Genomic DNA, 11,648 nt, shown 5'->3' with positions numbered 1-11,648 from the left:
ATTGCAGTATTGATACTTTTATACTTAAATAAAACATTTGAGTAGATTTTCCAGCGCTGCGTGTCACCCAAAGTGCAGCTCCCTGGAAACGACAGTTAAGCCTGAGAGCTGCCCAGCAACCAGAGAGAGAGAGAGAGAGAGAGAGAGAGAGAGAGAGAGAGAGAGAGAGGCCTTGTCACTGTTGATGTGTGTACTCCGCTGTGCTTTCGAGTGCCTCGCAAGCAAGCAACACACGGGCAATGACTCAGACGTGTTGTCAAAGTTAAGAGAGGAGAGGAGAGGAGAGGAGAGGAGAGGAGAGGAGAGGAGAGGAGAGGGAATAGAGGGCAGGAAAGGAGCTGTAAGCATTTGAAAGCAGAGGAGGGAGAGGAGAGGAAGAGAGAGGAGAGGAGGAGGAGATGAATGATGATTACATCACCACTTGAAAGGGCTTTATTGCCATGAGAAAACATACGTTTACATTGCCAAAGCAGAAGTGTACACAATACAATACAATACAGTCGGAACAGAATATGTACAGGTGAAAAGAGTGTATAACAGTTTTCATGCATCAAGGTTACGTGCAGGCAGAGCAGGGACATATACAATGGTTTTTAAGGTGGTTGGGTTCCATTTGATATCCTTCTCCTATCACAGCAGCTCACAAATCTGCACATTGTTTTACTTCACCCAGCAGGCATGGGAGTTTTTCATCATTGGTCATGTTTTCAAACTCCCTCTCTGGGCCATGGAGGCCTGTCAGAGGAGTTCTGACAGGCGGTGGTGGCCATGGTGACAGACAGGGCCCCTGATTCAGCCCGGGAAAAAGAGTTGGAGAGGCCCTCATCGCACGAGGGAGAGATCTCTCTCTATAGCGCTGCTGCTACTTTGCCATTTCAGATCATGACAAGTGACAACCCAGTGGGACAATTACTGAGTTATATTTCGTTGTTGTCGGGCGGAAACCTTCTATGTCCAAAACCGTTTGTTTTGTATTTAGCATTTTAAAAATGATTTAAACAGCAGATCTACAAGCACACAACGCCTCGCGGTGCGAGGCGTTGTGTGCTTGTAGATCGTCTGTTTTCACTACTTTTGTGCGACGGCCTTGTATGATGAAGCAGGGCTTTGCTTTGCGAAGAAATGTACAAATTTGAAACTTGGAGATACGAGGTTTCTGCCCCGACAGTGACGATTTACTTTGTTGGCCGCCCAGCCCCCAAAATGGAACAAAATATTTTTTATATGAACCGGCCGTTCGGGAGTTGTCCCGCTTTTCCCAATGGCCAGCACGTCCCTGGTGACATAGAGACTAATATGTCCTGTGGTCTCACCCAGCCTGCTGTCTCTGCCACAGAGGAACCACTGGCATGCAGGCAGGCAGCAACCTATGAATCACCAGCCACCACCCAGGGCCAACATATCATATCAACAGCTAAGGAGATCACATCGCTCCAACATCTCCACAATAAATGAGCCACATTCATGAAGATTTTTGAGCGGTGGTAGACCGCTCCTATACGTGGCTGTGCGTGTGTCTGTAGCCTTTTTCCTCAGCATTTTGCCATAGCAAAATGTGTGTACGTAGCATCATGTTTGTCTAGTGATGTCATATGTCGTATGTCTGTAGCCTTTTTCCTCAGCGTTTTGCCATAGCAAAATGTGTGTACGTAGCATCATGTTTGTCTAGTGATGTCATATGTCGTATGTCTGTAGCCTTTTTCCTCAGCGTTTTGCCATAGCAAAACGTGTGTGTGTGTAGCATAGCCTTTGTACATCCTAGACTCAAATCCTAGTCTGAAGACGTTATGCAAGCACGACCACCGCTCACTTCACATTTTTTCTCTCTTCTCTCTCTGATTTTTTCCTTTCATTTCAGCGATTTTCTTTTCAGTGATTCTCTGAATGGGCGGTGTTCGATCCTCAAGACATGGCCCATAACTGTGTGGCTGGTTCAGATAGGGATCTCCATGTATGGGCATAACAGATATTGCATGTTGTGATGTCATGGGAGCCACCCAGAATCCCTTTTATGCCCATATAGGGTGTGCCAAATGTAGTTCTAAGAGCGGCCATTTCTTGGGACAACACAGCCTTACACAGGTGTTCTGATTAGACTATAGCATTAGTTCTATGCAATCAAACAATTGAAACACCTGTGTTTTGTCACAAGAAATGGCCGCTAAGGACTACAATGATGTAGCCGCTGGCACACACTATATGGAGATCCCTGATGTCATCAATAGCAATAGCAAGTCACACTTGTGTGGAAAGTAACATCAAAGGTGATACAACCTCCCCTGGATGATGATGCTTATGTCCAGAAGAAAATTAACTCACTTTTCTGAGAATAATTATTCAAAAAAAATACAGATTACAAAAAAAAAACACTGAATGTTGAATCTTCATATTTTCGGGTCTAATTGAGGTCAGGAAACATGAAAAAAGCCAAAAAGTATGATAATATATATATATATATATATATTTCTTCTTTGATGTCATGACCCCTTTAAGCCCATATCATGGAATGCCCATATATTGACATACTGTGTCAGTCTCATGTGGTATATTTTTAATTCCGTATTTCTACATTGCAGTATTGATACTTTTATACTCAAATAAAACAACCTCCCCTGGATGATGATGCTTATGTCCAGAGGAAAATTAACTCACTTTTCTGAGAATTATTATTCAAAAAAAAAAATAATAATCAAACCTCGGTTCGAAGTGAAGCAGTGAACTTTTATTCTATGTGTTCTAGAGTTGAGAACTCTGTGATCTATACATTCTTTATATTCTGAATAAATTAATGATTTTATCTGGAGGGCTGAATTGTCATGTGAAGCTTGACCAAACCTCAAAGTATCCAATCATCAGACCGGGACGGACACTACACACATACGTACGTACATACGTACGTACGTACGGGACAGATAAAACCTGTTCATTCTGGACTGATATGACCATATATGGACATGGGACACACATTTTGTTTTTGAAAAACCCTATTCATTCTGGACTGATATTCTGGACGTACGGGACAGATAAAACCTGTTCATTCTGGACTGGAATGACCATATATGGACATGAGGTGACAGACATTTTGTTTTTGATAAAACCTGTTCATTCTGGACTGGGATGACCATATATGGACATGAAACATACATTTTGTTTTTGAGAAAACCTGTTCATTCTGGACTGAAATGACCATATATGGGCGTGGGACACACAAAGCCACTCATTGGAAGCGGCTTTCACCGCTTCAAAAACTACAGATTACAGAAAAAACACTGAATGTTGAATCTATATGATGTCAGACATCTATAATGTCAGTCATCTCCATATTTGGGAAAAGTTACAACTTTAATTGTGTGTCTCTCTCTCCATATAGATATGGATATGGATATACTGGTAGCTCCAAGTCAAAAATTTGAAGTGGCATTTCTTCCTCGGCCTAGTGGGAACGTGTGTGTGCGATTTCATGTTAATTGCACTCTGCGTTTGTGATTTGAGGCATTTCGTCCAAAACGGTCCAATCTTACAAACTTTGAAAGCCAATCTCAGCCAATCAGGATGGAATATGGACAATCAGACATATCCATGTAGATCACATGACTGTAGAGATACTGTCTACCGATTTGCATGATTTTTGGACAAAATCTGTAGGAGTACTGGCCAAAAGGTAGTTTTGCACAAATTGGCCTCCTGGTGGCGCAAGAACAGGCCCATGTGAAAAATGTGGGGCAGAGGTTCTGAATTGGCATCCAGGGAGTGTGTGTGCTCAGTTTGGCAGCGACCGGGCCAACGCCTCCAGAGATTAGCTGGTAACAAACTTTATGGACGGACGGACGGACACACACACGGACGGACGGAGGCGAAAACCTAGTCTCTCCCCATGCCTTCGGCTGGTGGAGACAATTATTGGCTCAGGAATGCGACAAAAACTAAACTATCTCTGTGAATTACTCCTTTTAAAGATGCAGTGCCGTGATTGTTTTTCTCCCCTAAAACATGATGATCGGGTATTATGATTATACTAGGAGGAAGATGGAAGGACTGGCCTACTCGGGAACGATGTAAATAGGGAATGAATGCCCCACCCTTTAATGCAAACCCCATTATACCTGTTGTGATACGACCTGTTTTGACCATCTGTTTGCCTGTGTCCATGTGCCCATATATGGAGATATCTGTCTGTCTGCGTCCATGTTATGCCCATATATGGAGATTTCTGTATCTGTCTGTGTCCCTTTTATGCCCATGTATGGAGATCTCTGCCCTGCGGGCGGCCAAGCGTCTAGTCGGGTGCCGGCCTACTTTGGAACGATGTAAATAGGGAATGAATGCCCCACACTTTAATGCAAACCCCATTACACTTGTTGTCATAGGACCCGTTTTGATCATCTGTTTGCCTGTGTCCATTTATGCTCATATATGGAGATATCATGCCCATATACGGAGATATCTGTCTGTCTATGTCCATTTTATGCCCATATATGGAGATCTCTGTATCTGTCTGTCTGTGTCCCTTTTATGCCCATATATGGAGATCTCTGCCCTTCGGGCGGCCAATCATCTATTCGGGGACCGGTCTACTCGGGAACGATGTAAATAGGTTTAACGCAAACCCGATTTATCTGTTTGCCTTTGTCCATTTATGCCCATATATGGAGATATATTTCTGTCTGCGTCCATTTTATGCCCATATATGGATAACTATGGAGATCTCTGTGAAATCCCTACCCTTTAATGCAAACCCCAAAATACCTGTTGTCATAAGACCCGTTTTGACCATATGTTTGTTTGCCTTTGTCCATTTATTGCCACATATGGAGATATCTGTATCTGTCTGTCTGTTTCCCTTTTATGCCCATATATGGAGATATACACAGATGTCAGCAGCTAGATCTGTACACGTCATACTGATGACATTCAATACGTAACCATGGCATTTTTTGTTGACTCATGTGGCGTACGTGATGTCAGAGCCTTTTATGAAGTGATGTCACAATGAGTCAGCGCTTGCGCTGGTTTCCTCCGAAACAGCCTGATGTCAACAATCAGCTCTGCATACGGTGATTCCGAACGTTTTGCGCCGGTTCGGGAAAACCGCGCGTCGTGTCGGGTCGAGGCCGGGCACGGCACTCCGCGCCGCGGCGGGGAAAGCGCGTGCCGAATCTGAAGCCGGTGGGACAAACGGTTCTCGAGATACGTGGATTACATCTATGCATACACGCACGCGCGCACGCCCACAGAGATTTGTCACATTTATTGTAAGATGTTAACTTCATAGACACATACAAAACAGAAAAAGTACAAAACTATGGCACCACCTCTTTAAGCAATCAGTGCTGTCTAGACGCGGGATGTCGTGAGCCTAAGGTCACCGCCACACAGAGGACAGACCCCCCCCCCCCCACACACACACACACACACACACACACACACACACCAGCTTATCACAGACTCAGCTCTTTGAAGCCATTGTTTCTGTATGTCAGCATCTCCGTTCTCCACCGTCATCAGTCACCACTGCTCTTTGCCAACAAAGCGGGGCAAGATGATATGCACGCACACACAAACACACAACAGAGATTACAGATTACATACAGTATGAGACCGCAGGAGAGAGGGAGCAGAGGGAGAGGGGGAGAAAGGGAGGGAGGGAGGGAGAGAGAGAGAAGGATAGAGGGGGAGAGAGAGAATTGAATTGATAAAAAGACAGAGGGAGGGATATAAAATGGAAGGGTCTGCCTGCACATAACATTGATGCATGAAAACTGTTACATATTTTGATTGTATTGTATTGTATTGTATTGTATTGTATTGTATTGTATTGTATTGTGTACACTTCTGCTTTGGCAATGTAAACGTATGTTTTCTCATGCCAATAAAGCCCTTTGAATTGAATTGAGTGAGATGAGAGAAAGGAACGAGAGAGTGAGACAGAAGGAGGGAGGGAGAGAGGGAGATAAAGAGAGAGAGAGAGAGAGAGAGAGAGAGAGAGAGAGAGAGAGAGAGAGAGAGAGAGAGAGGATAGAGGGGGAGAGAGAGAATTGGATTGATACAAAGACAGAGAGAGGGAGAGAGAAAGGAGAAAGAGAGAGACAGACAGAAGGAGGGAGGGAGCAATTTGCTAGCGTATATATCACCATGTCACCAGCAGCACATTCACAAAAACAAGATGTGACCATGTCTGATAAGCCACACAACAACTCACAGTGAATATAAGGTGTGCGTCACGGAGGAGCGGGCCAGTGTGTGACAGTATGATGTAGGGATGGGACGATAAGTGATATTATCGTTTAGCGTGATAAAATACACTCACGATAATCGTATCGTGGAGATTTAATTTATCGTGATATCGTCCTCCGTCATGCACTGGGATCAATTTACCTTTTATTTGCAGAGCTGCATATCCGGTACCATTTAAACTCTCTATTTGTAAAAGGTACTTATAATTTACGTACTTGATACAGTCTTTTTCTCACTCTCTATCAAATGTCTTAGCCAACAAATAGCTATTTCATTCAGCAATTCTTTTGGAAAATCATGTTCCGCCCAAGGATAATGAATTTTGATTATCGTGATAATATTGTAAATCGCGATTTCTTTTGTCACAATAATCGTGATATGATATTTTCATATCGTCCCATCCCTAGTGTGATGTAGGATGACATGCATAATATAAACACCTTACCTGGTGGGGGCGGGGCCGCGCTGCTCTGTCTGCAGGGACGCTACGGGACGGGCGAGGTATAATGGCTTCTGCAGAGAACACAGAGAGAGAGAGACATTGAGGTGAAAGAGAAACGAGAGAGGGAACGAGGAAGGTGGAGGGGAGTGGTGGGGGAGACGGCTTGATTTACCCTCGCACCGCGTGTCTCGCTGCGAAAATAGCAGATCTACAAGCCCACAAGGCGTCGCCGTGTGAGCTTGTAGATCTGCTATCTTTGGTGCAAGACGGCGGCACGCAAAACAAAGTATAGACCAGGCTCCTGTATCCTTTTCACCGGCGAGAGGAAGCGGAGAACCCACTGCGGCTCGCCTTGCACGCACGCACGCACGCACGCACGCACGCACGCACACACACAGAGTACACGCACTTCTAGCAAACTGCCTCTTACATTAAGCTCCTACTCTTCGCACAGCACACACACATAAATTACAAGCCAGTAATACACACAAGCCTGCTCATGCACACATACACACACACAAGGGGGGTGATGGATGGGAGGGTGTATGTATGTATGTATGTTTTTTTTTTATTGAATTCATCATAAGAATTCAAGAATAAAGATTTTTGTCGAGTCACAGTGGAGGAAACCATATACATTATGTGTGTACATATATAAATATATACATTATGTGTGTGTGTATATATATATATATATATATATATATATATATATATATATATATATATATATATATATATATATATATATATATATAATCAATCACACAAAGAAAGCCACACTAAATCCCTCCGGCACTAAACCGTGGGGGTGATTGGAGTGGAGTGTGCGTGTGCGGTTTGTGTGAGAGAGAGAGAGAGAGAGATAGTGGAAGAGGGGTGCGGGGCTTTGCCCCATGCTGAATAATTGCTCTGTCCAGGCTCTCATTTGCAAGCAGAAACGACTGCAGCAGCAGAGGCTATGAAACAAAGAGAGAGAGAGAGAGAGAGAGAGAGAGAGAGAGAGAGAGAGAGAGAGAGAGAGAGAGAGAGAGAGAGAGAATGCAGTCAAGTGCCATGCATGATAGGAGAGGCCAGATCTCCTCTCTCTCTCACCACAATTATGAGCTTGTTTCTGCATCAGGAGGGAGATCAATCAAAGCCACATCAGAGAGAGAGAGAGAGAGAGAGAGAGAGAGGGAGAGGGAGAGAGGCTATAATGTGTTTCCTGGCTTTTGGAGACGAGACAGAGCCGTTCCAAGGAGATATCATTGAATGAGATGTCCATCCAGAGAGAGAGAGAGAGAAACTACAACAACAACAACCCACAACATCTCTGCGTCGAGTTGAATTATGAGATCATCCCCACAGCATGTAGCTGTTTACAGAGCGGCAGCCTCGACCGAACGAGCCAAGTGCCATGTCATCGCTGTCGTGGGAGGTTATAGCTGTAGTCTCCCCAGGGGGAAAGGTGGAAGGGAGGAGGGAGGGAGGGAGGGAGGGGTGATACGGTACAGTGGGGTGGAGGAGGGGGATGGGGATGGGAAGTGGATGAAAAAAGGGTGGAGGGAGATGAAAGCAAATGGGGAAAGGGGGAAAGATTGGATGGAGGAGAGAGAAGGGGCAGGAGGAGGTACTAGTGATGGATGGGGGGAGGGGAAAGGGAAGGGAGAAAGCTCTGGGAGGTGCAGACAGGGTCTTGTCATCGCTGGCCGTGAGGTAGGCCCAGTGCCAGGGCTGATTAGAGGCCGCGGGGACTGAACTGGGGCTGGCGAGCTAGCTAGCATAAACCACTAAACATCTAATCTGCACCGCGGCCCTGCAGCCGCTAGAAAGCAGATGCTGGCCAGCACAATGCTAACACCAGTCTGCTACACACCAGCGAGCCCAGCTGTCAATGGACACAGTGGCAGCCGCAATGGCCCGGATTTATACGCACTTTGTTTGCCCAATTTCAGGGCAAGACACACAATACGGGAAAATTATCCCTAGATGAACCCTCGATATAGCCTGCTAATGATCAGGTACTCTTTGATGGGAGTTTGTGTGGTTATGTACCATAAAGGACGATACAGACAGATCACAGTATAGAATTACTGAATTACTGAGTGAGTGAATGAATGAATGAATGAAAGAAAGAACTAATTAATGAATTAATACTGTGTGATATCCTACTGGAATTTAACGGAACCTTGCTGCTTAATCCATACTTTTTAATCCCAAATAAATAAATAAAAAGGTTAGGTAGGTCAATCTCATTGCCAGATGTGTGGGGGTACAGAGCTTTACAGACGTTTTATGTCACTTCAAGCCGTTGATGGGATACGGAGTGCTGCCGCCAACATGGATTAAGCCTCAAGGGAACAGAGATTAGCAAGGCCTCACTTTATCTGGACTGGACCTGGTCTTCTCCCATTTGGATAGGAGATCAGATTCTAAGGCTGGCAGGCAAGATACTGCTAATGATAATAATATGTGTAAACAGTGCTGTTTGATATGCTGATCAAAGACACAGTTTTTATGTACTTTAGCCATTGACTATATTATAATATCCTAAGCCAGGGGTCTTCAACAGGTGGTCCGGGACCCCCAGGGGGTCCTTAGAGTTACTACAGGGGGGACGACACATCCTTGTGTGATAGGATCATTCTTTTAAATGAACAACTTGAACCCTATTCGCATCCCTATTCCGAGGAGAACTTTAGCCACAAGCTCTCAACGCCTCGCAGTAGATCGGCTATTTTTGGCAAATAGGTTTGGTGTAGAGGTAACAAAGAGCAGACTAAGTACAGAGTGAATGGTCAAGTGTCCAAAATATCGACGATTTAAGTGGTTAAATGTCTGAGAAAACACCTTAACATGAATCCAACATATACTGATGACAGCGCTGTCAAACAAGTCTATGAATCTGTGAAAGTCTCCATCACACATGTATACATTATGTAGAGGGGGGTCCCTGCTTCATCTCTCTGTCAGCTAAGGGGTCCTTGGCCTGAAAACGTTGAAGAACCCTGTCCTAAGCAAGCACACAGCACGAGGTACAGTGAGAAGTCTTGATAAGCTGGCTCGAAACCCCCTTCATGGAAAATGGCTTTGATAGCAAATTAAAGACAGAACAGTGTTTATTGACCCCAGAGCTGCCTGCGATACTGTCTGGAAATAAAGGACTTTGGCTCAAACTCACACTGCTTTCCCTGGGCAACACAGCAACAATCAAATCTCATGCTAACCAACCGGAGGGTTCAGAGTTCACCTTGGACAGAATAAGTGCAACGGAGCCCACTATGAAGACTAGAAGTATGACTATAGTAGTCACCCTCCGTTATGGGTTATACCTCAAATAGACAGAGTATAAAACAGGGCTTAAATGGTTCATGTATGTTTTGTATTGATAATGGTCCCTGGTGGTCCCTGGAACTAAATATTTTGAGATGGGGGTCCGTGGCCAAATAAATATCATTTTGGGGGTACTTCACATGAAAAAAGTATGAGAACCACTGACATGGTAGTCTCTCAAGAACAGACTAACTGAGCTCCAGTTGAAGTGAAAAGGCCCTTTTCTTTGACGATGCCTGGCCAGATTGCTGACATAGAAACATAGGTTTTTTAAAAAAAAAACCCTTAAAAGGATTCAAAAGACACTTATAGAATCGGGTCAAAATTCAAATTTTCACGATTTTTCAAAAATAGCAGATCTACCAGCTCACAGCGCGGCACACGGTGCCGTGCTGTGAGCTTGTAGGCTATATCTGCTATTTTTCAATAGTTAAATCACAAAATAATGATACACAAAATGTGTACCCGTTCTAAATGGGTTAAAGGTATAAAGTATGGGAAAATGGACCTTTAAAGGTAGCTCAAAATTAAAATGAATGACTCTCCACCGCTGTGTGAGACCAACATGACTGTGTACTGTATCTAATCCTGAGGTTTTGATACTAATCTCTTGTTTGCCATTCCCACCCGACATTTCCTCTTCACCTGCAGCACTTAGCCAATGAGATGAGCCCGTTCACCATACCAGCCAGCACACACCTGATATCCTGTGGCATTTAGCCCCCCCCCCCCCCCCCCCCAACCACCACCACACACACACACACACACACACACAAAACTGACGATTTCATTTTTTTTATGAAAACAATGATTGTCCGTGACCGCATGCACACCGGCTCCGAATTAGCCATGCGGCAGGTGGCTGCGGCTGTGTGTTTTTTTTTTTCTCCGATCGAACCAAGTTCGATTCGTGCGTCTTGTCGCATGCGGTAAAAACTCATTGTCTCCTTTTAGGACTCCTTTTCGAATCCGCAGTGTGGATTCCGCACAGCCTTGCACACCAAATCCAATGCGTTTTAATCATGCAGCAAACGGAAAGAAACGCAACGGTCCTGTGTGCAAATTAAGCCCTTTAACACAACCTGCTGTGGTATAGCTCTATTAGCCTCTTACCTCTCACACACACATGCACACATGCACGCACATTTATGGATTAGTCATAGACTATGAAAAATGTAATAAATAAAAACTGCATGAAGGATAGCAAATGAACCATTGTCCAATTCCCCATAAAAACAAATGAGCACTGACTAACATTCCTTCTCAGAGAATTGCTTGGCAGTGAGTCAGTGGCCGACCGTCCATCATCCACCTCTTTTGAAACCGTTCCTCAAGCTTTTCCGTTCTTGTTTTAAATGCAACATTATTTGGCTGCAATGTTTCTCTCTGTGGATGAGTTATTGAATGCTTTAACCAGTGAAAAATAGCTCACAGCGCGGCACCGAGTGCCGCGCTGCGAGCTTGTAAGTCGTGAAAATGTGTGCAAATCTTTGAATATATGTATTTTCAAAGCGAACGTTTGTAACTCAAATTCTGCTTCTGGGGGGTCCCTGGAACTAAATATTTTGAGATGGGGGGTCCATGGCCAAATAAATATCATTTTGGGGGTCCTTCAAATGAAAAGGTTTGAGAACCACTGACATAGTAGTCTCTCAAG

General features: G+C 44.4%; 1 protein-coding gene across 1 annotated transcript in view; it reads right to left on the bottom strand.

The window, feature by feature from the left end:
* LOC308280135 (uncharacterized protein) overlaps nucleotides 1-11,648 on the bottom strand; it is a gene marked incomplete at its 3' end in the record, with an annotated part of 124,125 nt that overhangs the window by 61,597 nt on the left and 50,880 nt on the right. Inside the window, exon 2 of the mRNA XM_080720397.1 lies at nucleotides 6,680-6,747. The remainder of the gene's footprint in view (nucleotides 1-6,679; nucleotides 6,748-11,648) is intronic.

This window comes from Nannobrachium achirus (genome assembly GCF_963921795.1).
Source record: "Nannobrachium achirus genome assembly, chromosome: 24".
NCBI classification, from domain to species: Eukaryota; Metazoa; Chordata; class Actinopteri; order Myctophiformes; family Myctophidae; genus Nannobrachium; species Nannobrachium achirus.
Note: the sequence above shows the minus strand (reverse complement) of the source record. Positions and strands in the feature narration are given on the sequence as shown.